Here is a 24,843-nt window from a genome sequence, read left to right on the forward strand (position 1 = left end):
TCTATTTGCCAGTACTTTTGTCAGTATCTTATAATCTGTATTTAAAAGGCTCAAAGGCCTGTAATTTTCCAACTTAAGCCGACTACCTTTATTTTTATACAAGATATTGATTACCCCTAAAGTCAATGATTCTGGCACTTCGCTCTCTCTTCCATAGTTTTATATAGCTTCCATAAAATGGGCGCTAAAACCTCGATGAACGTCTTATAAAACTCGTGTGTTAACCCATCCGATCCTGGGCTTTTATTTGGTTTTGTTTGTTTTATTGCTTCTTTTATTTCTTCTATGCTTATTTCTCTATCACACATATTTTTATCGCCCTCTTTTAACTTAGCACTCAACGTATCTAAAACTTCATCTACGCACTCTTGTTTTACACCTTTTTTCTTAAACAATCCCGCATAAAATGCCTCCACCACTCCTATTATTTCCACATAATCAGTTACCTTTACACCTTTTCCATTCTCCAATTCCATTATATGATTTCTCTTCTGCTTTCTTTTTTCTAGATTCAGAAAGAATTTTGTACTCCTCTCTCCCTCAACCGCATACTGTGCTCTACTTCTTACTTTTGCACCCTCACTTTTTTCTATTTCATACTCGTCCATTTCTGTTTTTATCTGACAATAACATTCTTTGCCGTACTCAGGATTACTTTCTATTTTTTTTGCTTCTTTCTCCAATGCCTTTTTCAGTGCTTCTATTCTACTTTTCCTCATAAAGTCCCTTTGCTTTGAATACCTAATGCTTCTTCTTTTAATTTTTCTTTCATTCCTTCCCACCACTCACACACATTTTCATCAAACAAAGGGTTTTCCATTTCATAACTTATGCATTTTCTAATATTTTCCTTATAAGCCTCTTCAGTTAATATGGATGAATTCAAACACCACACTCCCCTCCTCTTTCTCCCAGATTTATACCTATCTTTACTTTTATAGCTGCATGATCACTTATGCCTAAAAAACTGTATTTCACATTTTTAACATAATTTAATATTTCTCTTTTAACTAAACAGAAATCTATCCTGCTTTGTTTTAAGCTTCCCATTACCATTTGCCTTCTAGAAAACTCTCTCTCAAATGGGTTTTCTTCTCTCCAAACATCTACCATTTCATCACTTTGCATCCACTCATTTAGATATTTCCTAGACACATCTGATTTAAAATTAGCAGTGCTTGAAGCATCTAATCTTGTGCACCACACATTGAAATCTCCAACCACTATACATTTACCTGTACATAATGGCTTTGTTTCTTTAAAAAGTTCCTTTCTTTCAGCCTCTACATTTGGTGCATATATATTTATCAATCTAAACAATTCATTACAAAACACAAATTCTATAACTAACAATCTCCCCTTATCATCTTTATATATTTGCTTTACACATTTCAGTTTTTCTCTTTTTATCAAAATTGCAACACCACATGCTTTTTGAGTCCCGTGATTAACTAAAATATCTTCTTCCCATAATTTTTTAATATTTTCCATAATTCCCTCTGTCCAATGTGTCTCTTGTAAACAAATTATGTCTGCTTTCAACATACCAATCACCTTCTCAACCTTTTTTGATTCTCTTAGTCCATTACTATTTAAGCATGCAATGTTCATTGTGCCCCACATAGCGAAAATTGCAGTTAAAAGGGTTCTATAATGCATTTAAATATACTCAAAGTCTTACTTTTTCCCCCTATACTCCATCTCTTTCTTCTTTCTTTTCCTCTGCATGATCTTCTCCTCACATGTGTCCATTTCCTCTCCTCCATTTGATTCTGGAGTCTCTTGCACCACATTCTTTCCCCCTTCTCCACTGACCTTCTCCCTCACCTGAAACGCCATGCCTTGACTTTTGGCATTACTGCCTTCTTGGCTCGCAATACCACTTTTTGCTGTCTTCCTCTCTTCTTCAGTCCTCGGTCCTTTCTCTTCTCTCTCCTCTCTCTGACCCGAGATCACGTCCTTTGGACAGGTCTCCTCCTCAGAGCCTCTCTGTTCTGCTGTGTCTTCTTTTCTGCTCCCATTGTCTCTTCTCACCTCCTCCACGGCCACAGAATCTTCCCCCTCCTCATTCTCCTCTTCCTCTTCCACCTCATACAGATCCGTCCACTTCTCATCACTTCCTCTTCTTCAATCTCCACCACAGTTTCGCACACACAAAATCCAGTTCCCATCTTGCACACGTTGCAGATCCCTTCATTACATTCCCGTGCATAATGTCCTTGTTTGGCACACCTGAAACACTTGAAGCTCGGACAGTCTCTCACAACATGCCCAGGCTGAATGCACAAACGACACACTTTCACCTGTCTATCATGTATTACTCGAAAGTGCTCAGCACCTCCCACTGTGTCAAACTTTGTGGAATATGGCAACGATTTGACGGTGTCTGTGAACTTCACTTTCAAAAATCTTGTTCCATCCGCGATATCAGTTCCTGGCCACATTCTCCTTTTAATTCTTGAAACCGCCATCACTCCCCATTCCGTCAGCTTTTTCAATATTTCATCGTCCTGGATATATGTGGGCAGACCCAGGAACGAAACCACCAACTCTGTGCTGCTTATTTCTCTCGCCATGATTCTGCTCTTTTTTATATTTAGTCCATCCAGTAATTTCTCCTTTCCTTTCTCCTCCTGCATAGTCAGCTCATATTCTCTTGGCGTTTTATATCTGCATCCAATAACCACTCCACATTCTTCTTTTACTTTCTTCAACAATTCCATCATAGTAATTCTGTCATCTCCATCTATCACCACGTGTACAGTTAGATGCTTGTCATAATTTCTCTTACTTTGTTCGCCATCACTGACTGTCTCCTTCAAATTCCTCTTGTCCAATCTGTTTTCCTTCTCCATGTTCTTTTCTGCATTTTCCACCTTCTCAGAAACAGAAATATTTATCCCCAAACAGCAAGAGCTGCCTGGGGATTAAAACAACCGTTCAAACAAAAATCCCTGCTTATTTGACGTAGTTTTCAAACAATAAAGTGTTCCAAGCTCTTCCAAACAATCAATCTCCACCTGTTCTCGCCACTGACTCACTCACTTCCTGAATTCCACTAGAGGGCGCTCAGGGTGGTATGGCCGTAAGCGAAAGCTGCTGCAAAAGCCCCTATTTTAAGGTGAGGCACACTAAGTGCCATTATACTAGATAAGTAATGAATGAAATACAAAAAAAAATACTTCAAAATGAGCTACATTAAAGATAAGAGCATTAGTTAAGTAGTTAAAAACAGTCAAACTCTGTTTAAAGAACAGCTACTTTAAAGGCAATTGAATTAAATAAGCAGTAAGGGAAAGCAAAGAGCTGGTCAAACTTTGGCCACACTAAGGGCCAGTGTATTAGATAAGTAGTGAAAAAACTCAAAACTTACAGCACCTGGTATTCCTAGGCAGTCTCCCATCCAAGTACTAACTAGGCCCAACTCTGCTTAGCTTCTGAGATGAGATCAGGCGTGAACAGGGTGGTATGGCCGTGAAGCTTAAAGCTGCTGCAAAAAGCCCTATTTTAAGGTGAGGCACACTAAGTGCCATTATACTAGATAAGTAATGAATGAAATACAAAAAATACTTCAAAATGAGCTACATTAAAGATAAGAGCATTAGTTAAGTAGTTAAAAACAGTCAAACTCTGTTTAAAGAACAGCTACTTTAAAGGCAATTGAATTAAATAAGCAGTAAGGGAAAGCAAAGAGCTGGTCAAACTTTGGCCACACTAAGGGCCAGTGTATTAGATAAGTAGTGAAAAAACTCAAAACTTACAGCACCTGGTATTCCTAGGCAGTCTCCCATCCAAGTACTAACTAGGCCCAACTCTGCTTAGCTTCTGAGATCAGACGAGATCAGGCGTGAACAGGGTGGTATGGCCGTAAGAGAAAGCTGCTGCAAAAGCCCCTATTTTAAGGTGAGGCACACTAAGTGCCATTATACTAGATAAGTAATGAATGAAATACAAAAAAAATACTTCAAAATGAGCTACATTAAAGATAAGAGCATTAGTTAAGTAGTTAAAAACAGTCAAACTCTGTTTAAAGAACAGCTACTTTAAAGGCAATTGAATTAAATAAGCAGTAAGGGAAAGCAAAGAGCTAGTCAAACTTTGGCCACACTAAGGGCCAGTGTATTAGATAAGTAGTGAAAAACTCAAAACTTACAGCACCTGGTATTCCTAGGCAGTCTCCCATCCAAGTACTAACTAGGCCCAACTCTGCTTAGCTTCTGAGATCAGACGAGATCAGATCAGGCGTGAACAGGGTGGGATGGCCGTAAGCAAAAGCTGCTGCAAAAAGCCCCCTATTTTAAGGTGAGGCACACTAAGTGCCATTATACTAGATAAGTAATGAATGAAATACAAAAAATACTTCAAAATGAGCTACATTAAAGATAAGAGCATTAGTTAAGTAGTTAAAAACAGTCAAACTCTGTTTAAAGAACAGCTACTTTAAAGGCAATTGAATTAAATAAGCAGTAAGGGAAAGCAAAGAGCTGGTCAAACTTTGGCCACACTAAGGGCCAGTGTATTAGATAAGTAGTGAAAAAACTCAAAAACTTACAGCACCTGGTATTCCTAGGCAGTCTCCCATCCAAGTACTAACTAGGCCCAACTCTGCTTAGCTTCTGAGATCAGACGAGATCAGATCAGGCGTGAACAGGGTGGTATGGCCGTAAGCTAAAGCTGCTGCAAAAGCCCCTATTTTAAGGTGAGGCACACTAAGTGCCATTATACTAGATAAGTAATGAATGAAATAAAAAAAAAAAATACTTCAAAATGAGCTACATTAAAGATAAGAGCATTAGTTAAGTAGTTAAAAACAGTCAAACTCTGTTTAAAGAACAGCTACTTTAAAGGCAATTGAATTAAATAAGCAGTAAGGGAAAGCAAAGAGCTGGTCAAACTTTGGCCACACTAAGGGCCAGTGTATTAGATAAGTAGTGAAAAACTCAAAACTTACAGCACCTGGTATTCCTAGGCAGTCTCCCATCCAAGTACTAACTAGGCCCAACTCTGCTTAGCTTCTGAGATCAGACGAGATCAGGCGTGAACAGGGTGGTATGGCCGTAAGCAAAAGCTGCTGCAAAAGCCCCTATTTTAAGGTGAGGCACACTAAGTGCCATTATACTAGATAAGTAATGAATGAAATACAAAAAAATACTTCAAAATGAGCTACATTAAAGATAAGAGCATTAGTTAAGTAGTTAAAAACAGTCAAACTCTGTTTAAAGAACAGCTACTTTAAAGGCAATTGAATTAAATAAGCAGTAAGGGAAAGCAAAGAGCTGGTCAAACTTTGGCCACACTAAGGGCCAGTGTATTAGATAAGTAGTGAAAAACTCAAAACTTACAGCACCTGGTATTCCTAGGCAGTCTCCCATCCAAGTACTAACTAGGCCCAACTCTGCTTAGCTTCTGAGATCAGACGAGATCTGGCGTGAACAGGGTGGTACGGCCGTAAGCGAAAGCTACTGCAAAAAGCCCCCTATTTTAAGGTGAGGCACACTAAGTGCCATTATACTAGATAAATAATGAATGAAATACAAAAAAAAAAATACTTCAAATTGAGCTACATTAAAGATAAGAGCATTAGTTAAGTAGTTAAAAACAGTCAAACTCTGTTTAAAGAACAGCTACTTTAAAGGCAATTGAATTAAATAAGCAGTAAGGGAAAGCAAAGACCTGGTCAAACTTTGGCCACACTAAGGGCCAGTGTATTAGATAAGTAGTGAAAAAACTCAAAAAATTACAGCACCTGGTATTCCTAGGCAGTCTCCCATCCAAGTACTAACTAGGCCCAACTCTGCTTAGCTTCTGAGATCAGACAAGATCAGGCATGAACAGGAGGTATGGCCGTAAGCTAAAGCTGCTGCAAAAAGCCCCTATTTTAAGGTGAGGCACACTAAGTGCCATTATACTAGATAAGTAATGAATGAAATACAAAAAATACTTCAAAATGAGCTACATTAAAGATAAGAGCATTAGTTAAGTAGTTAAAAACAGTCAAACTCTGTTTAAAGAACAGCTACTTTAAAGGCAATTGAATTAAATAAGCAGTAAGGGAAAGCAAAGAGCTGGTCAAACTTTGGCCACACTAAGGGCCAGTGTATTAGATAAGTAGTGAAAAACTCAAAAAATTACAGCACCTGGTATTCCTAGGCAGTCTCCCATCCAAGTACTAACTAGGCCCAACTCTGCTTAGCTTCTGAGATCAGACAAGATCAGGCGTGAACAGGGTGGTATGGCCGTAAGCTAAAGCTGCTGCAAAAAGCCCCTATTTTAAGGTGAGGCACACTAAGTGCCATTATACTAGATAAGTAATGAATGAAATACAAAAAAAAAAATACTTCAAAATGAGCTACATTAAAGATTAGAGCATTAGTTAAGTAGTTAAAAACAGTCAAACTCTGTTTAAAGAACAGCTACTTTAAAGGCAATTGAATTAAATAAGCAGTAAGGGAAAGCAAAGAGCTGGTCAAACTTTGGCCACACTAAGGGCCAGTGTATTAGATAAGTAGTGAAAAAACTCAAAACTTACAGCACCTGGTATTCCTAGGCAGTCTCCCATTCAAGTACTAACTAGGCCCAACTCTGCTTAGCTTCTGAGATCAGACGAGATCAGGCGTGAACAGGGTGGGATGGCCGTAAGCAAAGCTGCTGCAAAAGCCCCTATTTTAAGGTGAGGCACACTAAGTGCCATTATACTAGATAAGTAATGAATGAAATACAAAAAAATACTTCAAAATGAGCTACATTAAAGATAAGAGCATTAGTTAAGTAGTTAAAAACAGTCAAACTCTGTTTAAAGAACAGCTACTTTAAAGGCAATTGAATTAAATAAGCAGTAAGGGAAATCAAAGAGCTGGTCAAACTTTGGCCACACTAAGGGCCAGTGTATTAGATAAGTAGTGAAAAAACTCAAAAACTTACAGCACCTGGTGTTCCTAGGCAGTCTCCCATCCAAGTACTAACTAGGCCCAACTCTGCTTAGCTTCTGAGATCAGACGAGATCAGGCGTGAACAGGGTGGTATGGCCGTAAGCAAAAAGCTGCTGCAAAAAGCCCCTATTTTAAGGTGAGGCACACTAAGTGCCATTATACTAGATAAGTAATGAATGAAATACAAAAAAAAAATACTTCAAAATGAGCTACATTAAAGATAAGAGCATTAGTTAAGTAGTTAAAAACAGTCAAACTCTGTTTAAAGAACAGCTACTTTAAAGGCAATTGAATTAAATAAGCAGTAAGGGAAAGCAAAGAGCTGGTCAAACTTTGGCCACACTAAGGGCCAGTGTATTAGATAAGTAGTGAAAAAACTCAAAACTTACAGCACCTGGTATTCCTAGGCAGTCTCCCATCCAAGTACTAACTAGGCCCAACTCTGCTTAGCTTCTGAGATCAGCGAGATCAGGCGTGAACAGGGTGGTATGGCCGTAAGCTTAAAGCTGCTGCAAAAAGCCCCTATTTTAAGGTGAGGCACACTAAGTGCCATTATACTAGATAAGTAATGAATGAAATACAAAAAAATACTTCAAAATGAGCTACATTAAAGATAAGAGCATTAGTTAAGTAGTTAAAAACAGTCAAACTCTGTTTAAAGAACAGCTACTTTAAAGGCAATTGAATTAAATAAGCAGTAAGGGAAAGCAAAAGAGCTGGTCAAACTTTGGCCACACTAAGGGCCAGTGTATTAGATAAGTAGTGAAAAACTCAAAACTTACAGCACCTGGTATTCCTAGGCAGTCTCCCATCCAAGTACTAACTAGGCCCAACTCTGCTTAGCTTCTGAGATCAGACGAGATCAGGCGTGAACAGGGTGGGATGGCCGTAAGCGAAAGCTGCTGCAAAAGCCCCTATTTTAAGGTGAGGCACACTAAGTGCCATTATACTAGATAAGTAATGAATGAAATACAAAAAAATACTTCAAAATGAGCTACATTAAAGATAAGAGCATTAGTTAAGTAGTTAAAAACAGTCAAACTCTGTTTAAAGAACAGCTACTTTAAAGGCAATTGAATTAAATAAGCAGTAAGGGAAAGCAAAGAGCTGGTCAAACTTTGGCCACACTAAGGGCCAGTGTATTAGATAAGTAGTGAAAAACTCAAAACTTACAGCACCTGGTATTCCTAGGCAGTCTCCCATCCAAGTACTAACTAGGCCCAACTCTGCTTAGCTTCTGAGATCAGACGCGAGATCAGGCGTGAACAGGGTGGTATGGCCGTAAGCAAAAGCTGCTGCAAAAGCCCCTATTTTAAGGTGAGGCACACTAAGTGCCATTATACTAGATAAGTAATGAATGAAATACAAAAAAATACTTCAAAATGAGCTACATTAAAGATAAGAGCATTAGTTAAGTAGTTAAAAACAGTCAAACTCTGTTTAAAGAACAGCTACTTTAAAGGCAATTGAATTAAATAAGCAGTAAGGGAAAGCAAAGAGCTGGTCAAACTTTGGCCACACTAAGGGCCAGTGTATTAGATAAGTAGTGAAAAACTCAAAAAAACTTACAGCACCTGGTATTCCTAGGCAGTCTCCCATCCAAGTACTAACTAGGCCCAACTCTGCTTAGCTTCTGAGATCAGACGAGATCAGGCGTGAACAGGGTGGGATGGCCGTGAAAGCTGCTGCAAAAAGCCCCTATTTTAAGGTGAGGCACACTAAGTGCCATTATACTAGATAAGTAATGAATGAAATACAAAAAAATACTTCAAAATGAGCTACATTAAAGATAAGAGCATTAGTTAAGTAGTTAAAAACAGTCAAACTCTGTTTAAAGAACAGCTACTTTAAAGGCAATTGAATTAAATAAGCAGTAAGGGAAAGCAAAGAGCTGGTCAAACTTTGGCCACACTAAGGGCCAGTGTATTAGATAAGTAGTGAAAAACTCAAAACTTACAGCACCTGGTATTCCTAGGCAGTCCCCCATCCAAGTACTAACTAGGCCCAACTCTGCTTAGCTTCTGAGATCAGATGTGAACAGGGTGGTATGTCCGTAAGCGAAAGCTGCTGCAAAAAGCCCCCTATTTTAATGTGAGGCACACTAAGTGCCATTATACTAGATAAGTAATGAATGAAATACAAAAAAATTCTTCAAAATGAGCTACATTAAAGATAAGAGCATTAGTTAAGTAGTTAAAAACAGTCAAACTCTGTTTAAAGAACAGCTACTTTAAAGGCAATTGAATTAAATAAGCAGTAAGGGAAAGCAAAGAGCTGGTCAAACTTTGGCCACACTAAGGGCCAGTGTATTAGATAAGTAGTGAAAAAACTCAAAAACTTACAGCACCTGGTATTCCTAGGCAGTCTCCCATCCAAGTACTAACTAGGCCCAACTCTGCTTAGCTTCTGAGATCAGGCGAGATCAGGCGTGAACAGGGTGGGATGGCCGTAAGTGAAAGCTGCTGCAAAAAGCCCCCTATTTTAAGGTGAGGCACACTAAGTGCCATTATACTAGATAAGTAATGAATGAAATACAAAAAAATACTTCAAAATGAGCTACATTAAAGATAAGAGCATTAGTTAAGTAGTTAAAAACAGTCAAACTCTGTTTAAAGAACAGCTACTTTAAAGGCAATTGAATTAAAAAGGAATAAGGGAAAGCAAAGAGCTGGTCAAACTTTGGCCACACTAAGGGCCAGTGTATTAGATAAGTAGTGAAAAAACTCAAAAACTTACAGCACCTGGTATTCCTAGGCAGTCTCCCATCCAAGTACTAACTAGGCCCATCTCTGCTTAGCTTCTGAGATCAGACGAGATCAGGCGTGAACAGGGTGGGATGGCCGTAAGTAAAGCTGCTGCAAAAGCCCCTATTTTAAGGTGAGGCACACTAAGTGCCATTATACTAGATAAGTAATGAATGAAATACAAAAAAATACTTCAAAATGAGCTACATTAAAGATAAGAGCATTAGTTAAGTAGTTAAAAACAGTCAAACTCTGTTTAAAGAACAGCTACTTTAAAGGCAATTGAATTAAATAAGCAGTAAGGGAAAGCAAAGAGCTGGTCAAACTTTGGCCACACTAAGGGCCAGTGTATTAGATAAGTAGTGAAAAAACTCAAAACTTACAGCACCTGGTATTCCTAGGCAGTCTCCCATCCAAGTACTAACTAGGCCCAACTCTGCTTAGCTTCTGAGATCAGACAAGATCAAGCATTAAAAACAGGGTGGTATGGCCGTAAGCGAAAGCTGCTGCAAAAAGCCCCCTATTTTAAGGTGAGGCACACTAAGTGCCATTATACTAGATAAGTAATGAATGAAATACAAAAAAATACTTCAAAATGAGCTACTTTAAAGATAAGAGCATTAGTTAAGTAGTTAAAAACAGTCAAACTCTGTTTAAAGAACAGCTACTTTAAAGGCAATTGAATTAAATAAGCAGTAAGGGAAAGCAAAGAGCTGGTCAAACTTTGGCCACACTAAGGGCCAGTGTATTAGATAAGTAGTGAAAAACTCAAAACTTACAGCACCTGGTATTCCTAGGCAGTCTCCCATCCAAGTACTAACTAGGCCCAACTCTGCTTAGCTTCTGAGATCAGGCGAGATCAGGCGTGAACAGGGTGGTATGGCCGTAAGCGAAAGCTGCTGCAAAAAGCCCCTATTTTAAGGTGAGGCACACTAAGTGCCATTATACTAGATAAGTAATGAATGAAATACAAAAAAATACTTCAAAATGAGCTACATTAAAGATAAGAGCATTAGTTAAGTAGTTAAAAACAGTCAAACTCTGTTTAAAGAACAGCTACTTTAAAGGCAATTGAATTAAATAAGCAGTAAGGGAAAGCAAAGAGCTGGTCAAACTTTGGCCACACTAAGGGCCAGTGTATTAGATAAGTAGTGAAAAACTCAAAAACTTACAGCACCTGGTATTCCTAGGCAGTCTCCCATCCAAGTACTAACTAGGCCCAACTCTGCTTAGCTTCTGAGATCAAACGAGATCAGGCGTGAAGAGGGTGGTATGGCCTTAAGCTTAAAGCTGCAAAAAGCCCTCTATTTTAAGGTGAGGCACACTAAGTGCCATTATACTAGATAAGTAATGAATGAAATAAAAAAAATACTTCAAAATGAGCTACATTAAAGATAAGAGCATTAGTTAAGTAGTTAAAAACAGTCAAACTCTGTTTAAAGAACAGCTACTTTAAAGGCAATTGAATTAAATAAGCAGTAAGGGAAAGCAAAGAGCTGGTCAAACTTTGGCCACACTAAGGGCCAGTGTATTAGATAAGTAGTGAAAAACTCAAAAACTTACAGCACCTGGTATTCCTAGGCAGTCTCCCATCCAAGTACTAACTAGGCCCAACTCTGCTTAGCTTCTGAGATCAGACGAGATCAGGCGTGAACAGGGTGGTATGGCCGTAAGCTAAAGCTGCTGCAAAAAGCCCCTATTTTAAGGTGAGGCACACTAAGTGCCATTATACTAGATAAGTAATGAATGAAATAAAAAAAAATACTTCAAAATGAGCTACATTAAAGATAAGAGCATTAGTTAAGTAGTTAAAAACAGTCAAACTCTGTTTAAAGAACAGCTACTTTAAAGGCAATTGAATTAAATAAGCAGTAAGGGGAAAGCAAAGAGCTGGTCAAACTTTGGCCACACTAAGGGCCAGTGTATTAGATAAGTAGTGAAAAACTCAAAACTTACAGCACCTGGTATTCCTAGGCAGTCTCCCATCCAAGTACTAACTAGGCCCAACTCTGCTTAGCTTCTGAGATCAGGCGAGATCAGGCGTGAACAGGGTGGGATGGCCGTAAGCGAAAGCTGCTGCAAAAAGCCCCTATTTTAAGGTGAGGCACACTAAAGTGCCATTATACTAGATAAGTAATGAATGAAATACAAAAAAATACTTCAAAATGAGCTACATTAAAGATAAGAGCATTAGTTAAGTAGTTAAAAACAGTCAAACTCTGTTTAAAGAACAGCTACTTTAAAGGCAATTGAATTAAATAAGCAGTAAGGGAAAGCAAAGAGCTGGTCAAACTTTTGCCACACTAAGGGCCAGTGTATTAGATAAGTAAGTGAAAAACTCAAAAACTTACAGCACCTGGTATTCTCAGTGTATTAGATCCAAACCTTTGGTACTAATTCCAAGCACACTTAGCTTCTGAGATCAGATGAGATCAGGCGTGAACAGGGTGGTATGGCCGTAAGCAAAGCTGCAAAAGCCCCCAGGTGCACATTAGTGCCATTATACTAGATAAGTAATGAATGAAATACAAAAAATACTTCAAAATGAGCTACATTAAAGATAAGAGCATTAGTTAAGTAGTTAAAAACAGTCAAACTCTGTTTAAAGAACAGCTACTTTAAAGGCAATTGAATTAAATAAGCAGTAAGGGAAAGCAAAGAGCTGGTCAAACTTTGGCCACACTAAGGGCCAGTGTATTAGATAAGTAGTGAAAAAACTCAAAGCTTACAGCACCTGGTATTCCTAGGCAGTCTCCCATCCAAGTACTAACTAGGCCCAACTCTGCTTAGCTTCTGAGATCAGACGAGATCAGGCGTGAACAGGGTGGTATGGCCGTAAGCGAAAGCTGCTACAAAAAGCCCCCTATTTTAAGGTGAGGCACACTAAGTGCCATTATACTAGATAAGTAATGAATGAAATACAAAAAAATACTTCAAAATAAGCTACATTAAAGATAAGAGCATTAGTTAAGTAGTTAAAAACAGTCAAACTCTGTTTAAAGTACAGCTACTTTAAAGGCAATTGAATTAAATAAGCAGTAAGGGAAAGCAAAGAGCTGGTCAAACTTTGGCCACACTAAGGGCCAGTGTATTAGATAAGTAGTGAAAAACTCAAAACTTACAGCACCTGGTATTCCTAGGCAGTCTCCCATCCAAGTACTAACTAGGCCCAACTCTGCTTAGCTTCTGAGATCAGAAAAGATCAGGCGTGAACAGGGTGGTATGGCCTTAAGCGAAAGCTGCTGCAAAAAGCCCCCTATTTTAAGGTGAGGCACACTAAGTGCCATTATACTAGATAAGTAATGAATGAAATACAAAAAAATACTTCAAAATGAGCTACATTAAAGATAAGAGCATTAGTTAAGTAGTTAAAAACAGTCAAACTCTGTTTAAAGTACAGCTACTTTAAAGGCAATTGAATTAAATAAGCAGTAAGGGAAAGCAAAGAGCTGGTCAAACTTTGGCCACACTAAGGGCCAGTGTATTAGATAAGTAGTGAAAAAACTCAAAAACCTACAGCACCTGGTATCCCTAGGCAGTCTCCCATCCAAGTACTAACCAGGCCCAACTCTGCTTAGCTTCTGAGATCAGACGAGATCAGGCGTGAACAGGGTGGTATGGCCGTAAGCTAAAGCTGCTGCAAAAAGGCCCCTATTTTAAGGTGAGGCACACTAAGTGCCATTATACTAGATAAGTAATGAATGAAATACAAAAAAATACTTCAAAATGAGCTACATTAAAGATAAGAGCATTAGTTAAGTAGTTAAAATCAGTCAAACTCTGTTTAAAGTACAGCTACTTTAAAGGCAATTGAATTAAATAAGCAGTAAGAGAAAGCAAAGAGCTGGTCAAACTTTGGCCACACTAAGAGCCAGTGTATTAGATAAGTAGTGAAAAAAACTCAAAAACCTACAGCACCTGGTATTCCTAGGCAGTCTACCATCCAAGTACTAACCAGGCCTAACTCTGCTTAGCTTCTGAGATCAGACAAAATCAGGCGTGAACAGGGTGGTATGGCCGTAAGCGATAACTGCTGCAAAAAGCCCCCTATTTTAAGGTGAGGCACACTAAGTGCCATTATACTAGATAAGTAATGAATGAAATACAAAAAAATACTTCAAAATGAGCTACATTAAAGATAAGAGCATTAGTTAAGTAGTTAAAAACAGTCAAACTCTGTTTAAAGTACAGCTACTTTAAAGGCAATTGAATTAAATAAGCAGTAAGGGAAAGCAAAGAGCTGGTCAAACTTTGGCCACACTAAGGGCCAGTGTATTAGATAAGTAGTGAAAAAACTCAAAAACTTACAGCACCTGGTATGCCTAGGCAGTCTCCCATCCAAGTACTAACCAGGCCCAACTCTGCTTAGCTTCTGAGATCAGACGAGATCAGGCGTGAACAGGGTGGTATGGCCGTAAGCTAAAGCTGCTGCAAAAGCCCCTATTTTAAGGTGAGGCACACTAAGTGCCATTATACTAGATAAGTAATGAATGAAATACAAAAAAATACTTCAAAATGAGCTACATTAAAGATAAGAGCATTAGTTAAGTAGTTAAAAACAGTCAAACTCTGTTTAAAGTACAGCTACTTTAAAGGCAACTGAATTAAATAAGCAGTAAGGGAAAGCAAAGAGCTGGTCAAACTTTGGCCACACTAAGGGCCAGTGTATTAGATAAGTAGTGAAAAAACTCAAAAACCTACAGCACCTGGTATTCCTAGGCAGTCTCCCATCCAAGTACTAACCAGGCCCAACTCTGCTTAGCTTCTGAGATCAGACAAGATCAGGCGTGAACAGGGTGGTATGGCAGTAAGCAAAAGCTGCTGCAAAAAGGCCCCTATTTTAAGGTGAGGCTCACTAAGTGTCATTTTATTAGATAATGAATGAAATACAAAAAAATACTTCAAAATGAGCTACATTAAAGATAAGAGCATTAGTTAAGTAGTTAAAAACAGTCAAACTCTGTTTAAAGTACAGATACTTTAAAGGCAACTGAATTAAATAAGCAGTAAGGGAAAGCAAAGAGCTGGTCAAACTTTGGCCACACTAAGGGCCAGTGTATTAGATAAGTAGTGAAAAAACTCAAAACTTACAGCACCTGGTATTCCTAGGCAGTCTACCATCCAAGTACTAACTAGGCCCAACTCTGCTTAGCTTCTGAGATCAGACGAGATCAGGCGTGAACAGGGTGGTATGGCCGTGAAGCGAAAGCTGCTGCAAAAGCCCCTATTTTAAGGTGAGGCACACTAAGTGCCATTATACTAGATAAGTAATGAATGAAATACAAAAAATACTTCAAAATTGAGCTACATTAAAGATAAGAGCATTAGTTAAGTAGTTAAAACAGTCAAACTCTGTTTAAAGAACAGCTACTTTAAAGGCAATTGAATTAAATAAGCAGTAAGGGAAAGCAAAGAGCTGGTCAAACTTTGGCCACACTAAGGGCCAGTGTATTAGATAAGTAGTGAAAAAACTCGAAAAACTTACAGCACCTGGTATTCCTAGGCAGCCTCCCATCCAAGTACTAACTAGGCCCAACTCTGCTTAGCTTCTGAGATCAGGCGAGATCAGGCGTGAACAGGGTGGGATGGCCGTAAGCTAAAAAGCTGCTGCAAAAGCCCCTATTTTAAGGTGAGGCACACTAAGTGCCATTATACTAGATAAGTAATGAATGAAATACAAAAAAATACTTCAAAATGAGCTACATTAAAGATAAGAGCATTAGTTAAGTAGTTAAAAACAGTCAAACTCTGTTTAAAGAAAAGCTACTTTAAAGGCATTTGAATTAAATAAGCAGTAAGGGAAAGCAAAGAGCTGGTCAAACTTTGGCCACACTAAGGGCCAGTGTATTAGATAAGTAGTGAAAAACTCAAAACTTACAGCACCTGGTATTCCTATGCAGTCTCCCATCCAAGTACTAACTAGGCCCAACTCTGCTTAGCTTCTGAGATCAGACGAGATCAGGCGTGAACAGGGTGGTATGGCCGTAAGCGAAAGCTGCTGCAAAAAGCCCCTATTTTAAGGTGAGGCACACTAAGTGCCATTATACTAGATAAGTAATGAATGAAATACAAAAAAATACTTCAAAATGAGCTACATTAAAGATAAGAGCATTAGTTAAGTAGTTAAAAACAGTCAAACTCTGTTTAAAGAACAGCTACTTTAAAGGCAATTGAATTAAATAAGCAGTAAGGGAAAGCAAAGAGCTGGTCAAACTTTGGCCACACTAAGGGCCAGTGTATTAGATAAGTAGTGAAAAACTCAAAAACTTACAGCACCTGGTATTCCTAGGCAGTCTCCCATCCAAGTACTAACTAGGCCCAACTCTGCTTAGCTTCTGAGATCAGACTAGATCAGGCGTGAACAGGGTGGTATGGCCATAAGCTAAAGCTGCTGCAAAAAGCCCCTATTTTAAGGTGAGGCACACTAAGTGCCATTATACTAGATAAGTAATGAATGAAATACAAAAAATACTTCAAAATGAGCTACATTAAAGATAAGAGCATTAGTTAAGTAGTTAAAAACAGTCAAACTCTGTTTAAAGAAAAGCTACTTTAAAGGCAATTGAATTAAATAAGCAGTAAGGGAAAGCAAAGAGCTGGTCAAACTTTGGCCACACTAAGGGCCAGTGTATTAGATAAGTAGTGAAAAAACTCAAAACTTACAGCACCTGGTATTCCTAGGCAGTCTCCCATCCAAGTACTAACTAGGCCCAACTCTGCTTAGCTTCTGAGATCAGACGAGATCAGGTGTGAACAGGGTGGGATGGCCGTAAGCGAAAGCTGCTGCAAAAAGCCCCCTATTTTAAGGTGAGGCACACTAAGTGCCATTATACTAGATAAGTAATGAATGAAATACAAAAAAATACTTCAAAATGAGCTACATTAAAGATAAGAGCATTAGTTAAGTAGTTAAAAACAGTCAAACTCTGTTTAAAGAACAGCTACTTTAAAGGCAATTGAATTAAATAAGCAGTAAGGGAAAGCAAAGAGCTGGTCAAACTTTGGCCACACTAAGGGCCAGTGTATTAGATAAGTAGTGAAAAAACTCAAAAACTTACAGCACCTGGTATTCCTAGGCAGTCTCCCATCCAAGTACTAACTAGGCCCAACTCTGCTTAGCTTCTGAGATCAGGCGTGAACAGGGTGGTATGGCGTGTGAAAGCTGCTGCAAAAAGCCCCTATTTTAAGGTGAGGCACACTAAGTGCCATTATACTAGATAAGTAATGAATGAAATACAAAAAAATACTTCAAAATGAGCTACATTAAAGATAAGAGCATTAGTTAAGTAGTTAAAAACAGTCAAACTCTGTTTAAAGAAAAGCTACTTTAAAGGCAATTGAATTAAATAAGCAGTAAGGGAAAGCAAAGAGCTGGTCAAACTTTGGCCACACTAAGGGCCAGTGTATTAGATAAGTAGTGAAAAACTCAAAAACTTACAGCAACTGGTATTCCTAGTCAGTCTCCCATCCAAGTACTAACTAGGCCCAACTCTGCTTAGCTTCTGAGATCACACGAGATCAGGCGTGAACAGGGTGGGATGGCCGTAAGCTAAAGCTGCTGCAAAAAGCCCCTATTTTAAGGTGAGGCACACTAAGTGCCATTATACTAGATAAGTAATGAATGAAATACAAAAATACTTCAAAATGAGCTACATTAAAGATAAGAGCATTAGTTAAGTAGTTAAAAACAGTCAAACTCTGTTTAAAGAACAGCTACTTTAAAGGCAATTGAATTAAATAAGCAGTAAGGGAAAGCAAAGAGCTGGTCAAACTTTGGCCACACTAAGGGCCAGTGTATTAGATAAGTAGTGAAAAAACTCAAAACTTACAGCACCTGGTATTCCTAGGCAGTCTCCCATCCAAGTACTAACTAGGCCCAACTCTGCTTAGCTTCTGAGATCAGACGAGATCAGGCGTGAACAGGGGGTGGGATGGCCGTAGCGAAAGCTGCTGCAAAAGCCCCCTATTTTAAGGGTGAGGCACACTAAGTGCCATTATACTAGATAAGTAATGAATGAAATACAAAAAAATACTTCAAAATGAGCTACATTAAAGATAAGAGCATTAGTTAAGTAGTTAAAAACAGTCAAACTCTGTTTAAAGAACAGCTACTTTAAAGGCAATTGAATTAAATAAGCAGTAAGGGAAAGCAAAGAGCTGGTCAAACTTTGGCCACACTAAGGGCCAGTGTATTAGATAAGTAGTGAAAAACTCAAAAACTTACAGCACCTGGTATTCCTAGGCAGTCTCCCATCCAAGTACTAACTAGGCCCAACTCTGCTTAGCTTCTGAGATCAGACGAGATCAGGCGTGAACAGGGTGGTATGGCCGTAAGCGTAAAGCTGCTGCAAAAGCCCCTATTTTAAGGTGAGGCACACTAAGTGCCATTATACTAGATAAGTAATGAATGAAATACAAAAAAATACTTCAAAATGAGCTACATTAAAGATAAGAGCATTAGTTAAGTAGTTAAAAACAGTCAAACTCTGTTTAAAGAACAGCTACTTTAAAGGCAATTGAATTAAATAAGCAGTAAGGGAAAGCAAAGAGCTGGTCAAACTTTGGCCACACTAAGGGCCAGTGTATTAGATAAGTAGTGAAAAACTCAAAACTTACAGCACCTGGTATTCCTAGGCAGTCTCCATCCAAGTACTAACTAGGCCCAACTCTGCTTAGCTTCTGAGATCAGACGAGATCAGGCGTGAACAGGGTGGTATGGCCGTAAGCGAAAGCTGCTGCAAAAGCCCCTATTTTAAGGTGAGGCACACTAAGTGCCATTATACTAGATAAGTAATGAATGAAATACAAAAAAATACTTCAAAATGAGCTACATTAAAGATAAGAGCATTAGTTAAGTAGTTAAAAACAGTCAAACTCTGTTTAAAGAACAGCTACTTTAAAGGCAATTGAATTAAATAAGCAGTAAGGGAAAGCAAAGAGCTGGTCAAACTTTGGCCACACTAAGGGCCAGTGTATTAGATAAGTAGTGAAAAACTCAAAAACTTACAGCACCTGGTATTCCTAGGCAGTCTCCCATCCAAGTACTAACTAGGCCCAACTCTGCTTAGCTTCTGAGATCAGACGAGATCAGGCGTGAACAGGGTGTGGATGGCCGTGCGAAAGCTGCTGCAAAAAGCCCCTATTTTAAGGTGAGGCACACTAAGTGCCATTATACTAGATAAGTAATGAATGAAATACAAAAAAATACTTCAAAATGAGCTACATTAAAGATAAGAGCATTAGTTAAGTAGTTAAAAACAGTCAAACTCTGTTTAAAGAACAGCTACTTTAAAGGCAATTGAATTAAATAAGCAGTAAGGGAAAGCAAAGAGCTGGTCAAACTTTGGCCACACTAAGGGCCAGTGTATTAGATAAGTAGTGAAAAAACTCAAAACTTACAGCACCTGGTATTCCTAGGCAGTCTCCCATCCAAGTACTAACTAGGCCCAACTCTGCTTAGCTTCTGAGATCAGGCGTGAACAGGTGGTATGGGCTGTATGGAAAGCTGCTGCAAAAAGCCCTATTTTAAGGTGAAGCACACTAAGTGCCATTATACTAGATAAGTAATGAATGAAATACAAAAAAATACTTCAAAATGAGCTACATTAAAGATAAGAGCATTAGTTAAGTAGTTAAAAACAGTCAAACTCTGTTTAAAGAACAGCTACTTTAAAGGCAATTGAATTAAATAAGCAGTAAGGAAAGCAAAGAGCTGGTCAAACTTTGGCCACACTAAGGGCCAGTGTATTAGATAAGTAGTGAAAAAACTCAAAAACTTACAGCACCTGGTATTCCTAGGCAGTCTCCCATCCAAGTACTAACTAGGCCCAACTCTGCTTAGCTTCTGAGATCAGATCAGAGGCGTGAACAGGGTGGTATGGCCGTGAAGCGAAAGCTGCTGCAAAAGCCCCTATTTTAAGGTGAGGCACACTAAGTGCCATTATACTAGATAAGTAATGAATGAAATACAAAAAAATACTTCAAAATGAGCTACATTAAAGATAAGAGCATTAGTTAAGTAGTTAAAAACAGTCAAACTCTGTTTAAAGAACAGCTACTTTAAAGGCAATTGAATTAAATAAGCAGTAAGGGGAAAGCAAAGAGCTGGTCAAACTTTGGCCACACTAAGGGCCAGTGTATTAGATAAGTAGTGAAAAAACTCAAAACTTACAGCACCTGGTATTCCTAGGCAGTCTCCCCATCCAAGTACTAACTAGGCCCAACTCTGTAGCTTCTGAGATCAGGCGAGATCAGGCGTGAACAGGGGTGGTATGGCCGTGGCGAAAGCTGCTGCAAAAAGCCCTATTTTAAGGTGAGGCACACTAAGTGCCATTATACTAGATAAGTAATGAATGAAATACAAAAAAAAATACTTCAAAATGAGCTACATTAAAGATAAGGCATTAGTTAAGTAGTTAAAAACAGTCAAACTCTGTTTAAAGAACAGCTACTTTAAAGGCAATTGAATTAAATAAGCAGTAAGGAAAGCAAAGAGCTGGTCAAACTTTGGCCACACTAAGGGCCAGTGTATTAGATAAGTAGTGAAAAAACTCAAAACTTACAGCACCTGGTATTCCTAGGCAGTCTCCCATCCAAGTACTAACTAGGCCCAACTCTGTAGCTTCTGAGATCAGACGAGATCAGGCGTGAACAGGGTGGTATGGCCGTAAGCTTAAAGCTGCTGCAAAAAGCCCCTATTTTAAGGTGAAGCACACTAAAGTGCCATTATACTAGATAAGTAATGAATGAAATACAAAAAAAATACTTTAAAATGAGCTACATTAAAGATAAGAGCATTAGTTAAGTAGTTAAAAACAGTCAAACTCTGTTTAAGAACAGCTACTTTAAAAACAATTGAATTAAATAAGCAGTAAGGAAAGCAAAGAGCTGGTCAAACTTTGGCCACACTAAGAGACCAGTGTATTAGATAAGTAGTGAAAAAACTCAAGAAACTTACAGCACCTGGTATTCCTAGGCAGTCTCCCATCCAAGTACTAACTAGGCCCAACTCTGTAGCTTCTGAGATCAGGCGAGATCAGGCGTGAACAGGGTGGTATGGCCGTAGCAAAAGCTGCTGCAAAAAGCCCCTATTTTTAGGTGAGGCACACTAAGTGCCATTATACTGGATAAGTAATAAGATAGAAATACAAAAAATACTTCAAAATGAGAATACATTAAAGATAAGAGCATTAGTTAAGTAGTTAAAAACAGTCAAACTCTGTTTAAAGAACAGCTACTTTAAAGACAATTGAATTAAATAAGCAGTAAAGGAAAGCAAAAACTTTGGTCAAACTTTGGCCACACTAAGAGACCAGTGTATTAGATAAGTAGTGAAAAAACTCAAAAGCTTACAGCACCTGGCCATTCCCTAGGCAGTCTCCCATCCAAGTACTAGCTAGGCCCCAACTCTGCTTAGCTTCTGAGATCCAGGCGAGATCAGCGTGAACAAGTGTGTGGTATGGCCGTAAGCGAAAGCTGCTGCAAAAAGCCCCCTATTTTAAGGTGAGGCACACTAGGGTGCCATTATACTAGATAAGTAATGAATGAAATACAAAAAAATGCTTCAAAATGAGCTACATTAAAGATAGAGCATTAGTTAAGTAGATTTAAAACAGTCAAACTCTGTTTAAAGAACAGCTACTTTAAAGGCAATTGAATTAAATAAGCAGTGAGAGAGAAAGCAAAAGGCTAGTCAAAGCTGGCCACACTAAGAGCCAGTGTATTAGATGAAGTGGTGAAAAAACTCAAAAACTTACAGCACCTGTTGTTCCTAGACGATCTCCCATCCAAGTACTAACAACTAGGCCAGAAACTCTGCTTAACTTCTGAGATCAGAGCGAGATCAGAAACGTGAACAGGAGTGGTATGGTCATGCTTGAAAGCTGCAAAAAGTAGCCCCTATTTTTAAAGGTGAGGAGCACACTAAGTGCCGATATACTGAATAAGTAATGAATGAAATACAAAAAATACTTCAAAATGAGCTACATTAAAGATAAGAGCATTAAGTTAAGTGGTTAAAAACAGTCAAACTCTGTTTAAAAAGAACAGCTACTTTAAAGAGCAATTGAATTAAATAAGCAGTGAGAAAACAAAGGGCTGGGTCAAACTTTGGCCACACACTGAGAGGCCAGTGTGGTAGATAGAGTAATTGAAAAAGCACAAAGCTTACAGCACCTGGTATTCTAAACAGTCTCCATCAGAAGTACTAACTGGGCCCAACTCTGGCAGCTTCTGAGATCAGGCGAGAACAGGCATGAACAGGGTGTTATGGCACGTAGCGAAAGCTGGTGCAAAAGCCCCCTATTTTGGAGTGCAGGAAGAGCACTAGAGATTGCCATTATATAGATAAGTAATGGATGAAATACAAAAAAATACTTCAAAATGAACTACATTAAAAGATAAGAGCATTAGTTAAGTAGTTAAAAACAGTCCAAACTCTGTTTAAGAACAACACTTTAAAAACAATTGGATTAAATAAGCAGTAAGGGAAAGCAAAGAGCTGAGGTCAAACTTTGGCCACACTGAGAGCCAGTGTATTAGATAAAGCAGTAGAAAAACTCCAAGAAGCTGCCTGGCACCTGTTATTCCTAGGCAGTCTCCCATCCCAGGAGTATGGCAGGCCCAACTCTCTACATAAAACTTCTGAGATCAGGCAAGGATCAAGAGGCGTGAACAAGTTGAAGTAGATCAATGGCAAAAGCTTTGTTGCAAAAGCCCCTATTTTGGGTGAGGCACACTAAATTTGCAGTATACTAGATAAGTAATGAATGAAATGCAAAAAAAATGCTTCAAATGAAATACATTAAAGATAAGGAGCATTAATTAAGTAAGTTAAAAGCAGGTCAAACTCTGTTTTAAGAACAGCTACTTTAAAAACAATTGAACTAAATAAGCAGTAGGAGAAAGCAAGAGAGCAGGTCAAAGCTTTGGCCACACAGAGACTGATGTATTAGATAAGTAGTAGAAAAACTCAAGAAACTTACAGCACCTGGTATTCCTAGGCAGTCTCACATCCAAGGAGTGCTAACTAGAGCCCCACTCTGCTTAACTTCTGAAGGATCAGGCAGGATCAGGCGGCATTGAACAAGATTGGGATGGCCGTGAAAAGAAAGCTAAAGCTGCTCACCAAAAAGCCCCTATTTTTAGATTGGGAGCACACTAGAATTATATACATTATACTAGTAAAGTAATGAATGATACAATACAAATACTTCAAAATGAGCTAAGTAAAAAGATAAGAGCATTGGTTAAGTAGTTAAAAACAGTCAAACTCTGTTTAAAGAACAGCTACTTTAAGAGCAATTGAATTAAATAAGCAGTGAGGAAAACAAGAGCTGGTCAAGCTTTGGCCACACTGAGGAGCCAGTGTATTAGATAAATGAGTGAAAAAACTCATAAACTTACAGCACCACAGTGTTACCTAGAGCAGTCTCCCATCCAAATTACTAAGTAGGCCCAACTCTCATTGCTTCTGAGATCAGAGCGAGATCAGGCGTGGCTTGAGATGTAGGGATGGCCGTAGTAAGCTACTTGCAAAAAGCCCTATTTTAAGGTAGGGAGCACACTAGAAGTTGTATTATACTAGATAAATAATGAATGAAATACAAAAAAATACTTCAAAATAGAGCTACATTAAAGATAAGAGCATTAGTTAAGTAGTTAAAAACAGTCCAGCTCTCTGTTTAAAGAACAACTACTTTAAAAGGCCGTTGAGTTAAATAAGCAGTAAGGGAAAGCAAAGAAACAGAGTCAAACTTTTGGCCACACTAAGAGACCAGTGTATTAGATAAGTAGTAGAAAAAACTCAAGAAGCTTGCAGCACCTGGTATTCCTGAGCAGTCTCATCCCAGAAGAAATTTGTGATTAGCTCTGTTCAGCAGCTGAGATCAGGCAGGATCAGTAAACAGACGAGGTGGGATGGTGTGTAATAAGCTTCTGCAAAAAACCGCTAATGTTCACAGTCAGGCATACTAATTGCCATTATACTGAATAAGTAATGAATGAGGAAATACAAATACTTTAGAATGAGCTGCATTAAAGATGAGAACCTTGGTTAAGTGGTTAAAAACAGTCAGAAACTCTGTTTAAAGAACAGCTACTTTAAAAACAGATTGAATTAAATAAGCAGTAAGAGGAAAACAAAGAGCTGGTCAAACTTTGGCCACACTGAGACAAGTGTATTAGATAAATGATGAAAAAAACTCAAAGCTTACAGCACCTGGTATTCCTAGACAGTCTCCCATCCAGAGAGTACTAACTGAGCCCCAACTCTTACTAAGCTTCTGAGATCAAGACAAGATCGAGGAAGTGAACAGAGGTGGGATCGGCATTAAGCAAAAGCTACTGCAAAAAGCCCCTATTTTTGGAGTGAAGCACACATAAGTGCCAAGTATACTAGATAAGTAATGAATGAAATACAAAAAATACTTCCAAAATGAGCTACATTAAAGATATGAGCATTAGTTAGAAGTAGTTAAAAACAGGTCAAGCTCTGTTTAAAAAAGAACAGCTGCTTTAAGAGCTTAGTGAATTAAATAAGCAGTAAGGGAAAGCAAAGAGCTGAAGATCAGGCTTTTGGCCACACCAAGGGCCAGTGTATTAGATGCGTGGTGAAAAACTCAAAAACTTACAACACCTGGTATTCGTAGACAGTCTCATCAGAGTACTGCTTTATAATTGCTTCTCTACTTACCTTCTGAGATCAGAGCCGAGGATCAAGGCGTGAACAGGGTGAGTATATGTGCGTGCGGCAACTACTGCACAAAGCCCTATTTTAAGGTAGAGCACACTAAGTGCCATTATTATACTAAGGCAAGTAATAGATGAAATACAAAAAATAATGCCAAATGAAATACATTAAAGATAAGAGCATTAGTTGAAGTAGTTAAAAACAGTCAAGCTCTGTTTAAAGAACTTAAAATACTTTAAAAAGCAATTTAGTTAAATGCGGCAGTAAGAGGAAAGCAAAGAGAGCTGAGGTCAAACTTTGGCCACACTGGAGGCAGTGTATTAAGATAAGTAGTGAAAAAACTCAAAAACTCACAGCACCACAGGTATTCCTCGGCAGTCTCCCATCAGAGAGTACTAACTAGGCCCAACTCTGTAGCTGGCTTGAGATCAGGTGAGATCAGCGTGAACAGGGTGGTATGGCAAGTAGCGAAAACTGCTGC

The 24,843-nt window shown here is 38.6% G+C and overlaps 9 non-coding genes and 32 pseudogenes across 9 annotated transcripts; all 41 read right to left on the reverse strand.

The window, feature by feature from the left end:
- Window positions 1–3,366: 3,366 nt before the first annotated feature.
- On the reverse strand, window positions 3,367–3,480 carry LOC122338307 (annotated as a pseudogene).
- Window positions 3,481–3,754: 274 nt separating this feature from the next.
- LOC122338320 lies at window positions 3,755–3,873 on the reverse strand. The gene has a single exon (XR_006249766.1). It is a non-coding gene; the product is annotated as a 5S ribosomal RNA (ribosomal RNA).
- A 273-nt stretch (window positions 3,874–4,146) lies between these two features.
- On the reverse strand, window positions 4,147–4,270 carry LOC122338352 (annotated as a pseudogene).
- A 275-nt stretch (window positions 4,271–4,545) lies between these two features.
- On the reverse strand, window positions 4,546–4,669 carry LOC122338341 (annotated as a pseudogene).
- A 275-nt stretch (window positions 4,670–4,944) lies between these two features.
- On the reverse strand, window positions 4,945–5,063 carry LOC122338328. Its single transcript, XR_006249768.1, has one exon. It is a non-coding gene; the product is annotated as a 5S ribosomal RNA (ribosomal RNA).
- Window positions 5,064–5,335: 272 nt separating this feature from the next.
- Window positions 5,336–5,454, reverse strand: LOC122338335 (annotated as a pseudogene).
- A 280-nt stretch (window positions 5,455–5,734) lies between these two features.
- Window positions 5,735–5,852, reverse strand: LOC122338359 (annotated as a pseudogene).
- Window positions 5,853–6,125: 273 nt separating this feature from the next.
- Window positions 6,126–6,244, reverse strand: LOC122338333 (annotated as a pseudogene).
- A 278-nt stretch (window positions 6,245–6,522) lies between these two features.
- LOC122338327 lies at window positions 6,523–6,641 on the reverse strand (annotated as a pseudogene).
- Window positions 6,642–6,914: 273 nt separating this feature from the next.
- Window positions 6,915–7,033, reverse strand: LOC122338312. The gene has a single exon (XR_006249764.1). It is a non-coding gene; the product is annotated as a 5S ribosomal RNA (ribosomal RNA).
- Window positions 7,034–7,311: 278 nt separating this feature from the next.
- On the reverse strand, window positions 7,312–7,429 carry LOC122338343 (annotated as a pseudogene).
- A 275-nt stretch (window positions 7,430–7,704) lies between these two features.
- LOC122338324 lies at window positions 7,705–7,823 on the reverse strand (annotated as a pseudogene).
- Window positions 7,824–8,095: 272 nt separating this feature from the next.
- LOC122338336 lies at window positions 8,096–8,216 on the reverse strand (annotated as a pseudogene).
- A 275-nt stretch (window positions 8,217–8,491) lies between these two features.
- Window positions 8,492–8,610, reverse strand: LOC122338344 (annotated as a pseudogene).
- Window positions 8,611–8,879: 269 nt separating this feature from the next.
- On the reverse strand, window positions 8,880–8,988 carry LOC122338310 (annotated as a pseudogene).
- Window positions 8,989–9,264: 276 nt separating this feature from the next.
- LOC122338331 lies at window positions 9,265–9,383 on the reverse strand (annotated as a pseudogene).
- A 275-nt stretch (window positions 9,384–9,658) lies between these two features.
- Window positions 9,659–9,777, reverse strand: LOC122338325 (annotated as a pseudogene).
- Window positions 9,778–10,049: 272 nt separating this feature from the next.
- On the reverse strand, window positions 10,050–10,171 carry LOC122338356 (annotated as a pseudogene).
- A 274-nt stretch (window positions 10,172–10,445) lies between these two features.
- Window positions 10,446–10,564, reverse strand: LOC122338326 (annotated as a pseudogene).
- Window positions 10,565–10,838: 274 nt separating this feature from the next.
- LOC122338348 lies at window positions 10,839–10,957 on the reverse strand (annotated as a pseudogene).
- A 272-nt stretch (window positions 10,958–11,229) lies between these two features.
- LOC122338340 lies at window positions 11,230–11,348 on the reverse strand. Its single transcript, XR_006249769.1, has one exon. It is a non-coding gene; the product is annotated as a 5S ribosomal RNA (ribosomal RNA).
- A 274-nt stretch (window positions 11,349–11,622) lies between these two features.
- On the reverse strand, window positions 11,623–11,741 carry LOC122338339 (annotated as a pseudogene).
- Window positions 11,742–12,395: 654 nt separating this feature from the next.
- LOC122338306 lies at window positions 12,396–12,514 on the reverse strand. The gene has a single exon (XR_006249763.1). It is a non-coding gene; the product is annotated as a 5S ribosomal RNA (ribosomal RNA).
- A 274-nt stretch (window positions 12,515–12,788) lies between these two features.
- On the reverse strand, window positions 12,789–12,907 carry LOC122338350 (annotated as a pseudogene).
- A 276-nt stretch (window positions 12,908–13,183) lies between these two features.
- On the reverse strand, window positions 13,184–13,302 carry LOC122338322 (annotated as a pseudogene).
- A 277-nt stretch (window positions 13,303–13,579) lies between these two features.
- LOC122338354 lies at window positions 13,580–13,698 on the reverse strand (annotated as a pseudogene).
- Window positions 13,699–13,974: 276 nt separating this feature from the next.
- On the reverse strand, window positions 13,975–14,093 carry LOC122338363. The gene has a single exon (XR_006249771.1). It is a non-coding gene; the product is annotated as a 5S ribosomal RNA (ribosomal RNA).
- Window positions 14,094–14,367: 274 nt separating this feature from the next.
- On the reverse strand, window positions 14,368–14,486 carry LOC122338330 (annotated as a pseudogene).
- A 271-nt stretch (window positions 14,487–14,757) lies between these two features.
- On the reverse strand, window positions 14,758–14,876 carry LOC122338346 (annotated as a pseudogene).
- A 275-nt stretch (window positions 14,877–15,151) lies between these two features.
- On the reverse strand, window positions 15,152–15,270 carry LOC122338345 (annotated as a pseudogene).
- A 274-nt stretch (window positions 15,271–15,544) lies between these two features.
- LOC122338319 lies at window positions 15,545–15,663 on the reverse strand. Its single transcript, XR_006249765.1, has one exon. It is a non-coding gene; the product is annotated as a 5S ribosomal RNA (ribosomal RNA).
- Window positions 15,664–15,937: 274 nt separating this feature from the next.
- Window positions 15,938–16,056, reverse strand: LOC122338334 (annotated as a pseudogene).
- Window positions 16,057–16,329: 273 nt separating this feature from the next.
- LOC122338321 lies at window positions 16,330–16,448 on the reverse strand. The gene has a single exon (XR_006249767.1). It is a non-coding gene; the product is annotated as a 5S ribosomal RNA (ribosomal RNA).
- A 656-nt stretch (window positions 16,449–17,104) lies between these two features.
- LOC122338358 lies at window positions 17,105–17,223 on the reverse strand (annotated as a pseudogene).
- A 272-nt stretch (window positions 17,224–17,495) lies between these two features.
- Window positions 17,496–17,616, reverse strand: LOC122338366 (annotated as a pseudogene).
- Window positions 17,617–17,890: 274 nt separating this feature from the next.
- On the reverse strand, window positions 17,891–18,009 carry LOC122338351. The gene has a single exon (XR_006249770.1). It is a non-coding gene; the product is annotated as a 5S ribosomal RNA (ribosomal RNA).
- A 273-nt stretch (window positions 18,010–18,282) lies between these two features.
- On the reverse strand, window positions 18,283–18,400 carry LOC122338332 (annotated as a pseudogene).
- Window positions 18,401–18,673: 273 nt separating this feature from the next.
- On the reverse strand, window positions 18,674–18,793 carry LOC122338367 (annotated as a pseudogene).
- A 653-nt stretch (window positions 18,794–19,446) lies between these two features.
- On the reverse strand, window positions 19,447–19,562 carry LOC122338314 (annotated as a pseudogene).
- A 666-nt stretch (window positions 19,563–20,228) lies between these two features.
- Window positions 20,229–20,345, reverse strand: LOC122338349 (annotated as a pseudogene).
- A 278-nt stretch (window positions 20,346–20,623) lies between these two features.
- LOC122338311 lies at window positions 20,624–20,740 on the reverse strand (annotated as a pseudogene).
- Window positions 20,741–24,843: the final 4,103 nt, after the last annotated feature.

The sequence above is a fragment of the Puntigrus tetrazona genome, unplaced genomic scaffold, assembly GCF_018831695.1.
Source record: "Puntigrus tetrazona isolate hp1 unplaced genomic scaffold, ASM1883169v1 S000000983, whole genome shotgun sequence".
Lineage (NCBI taxonomy): Eukaryota > Metazoa > Chordata > Actinopteri > Cypriniformes > Cyprinidae > Puntigrus > Puntigrus tetrazona.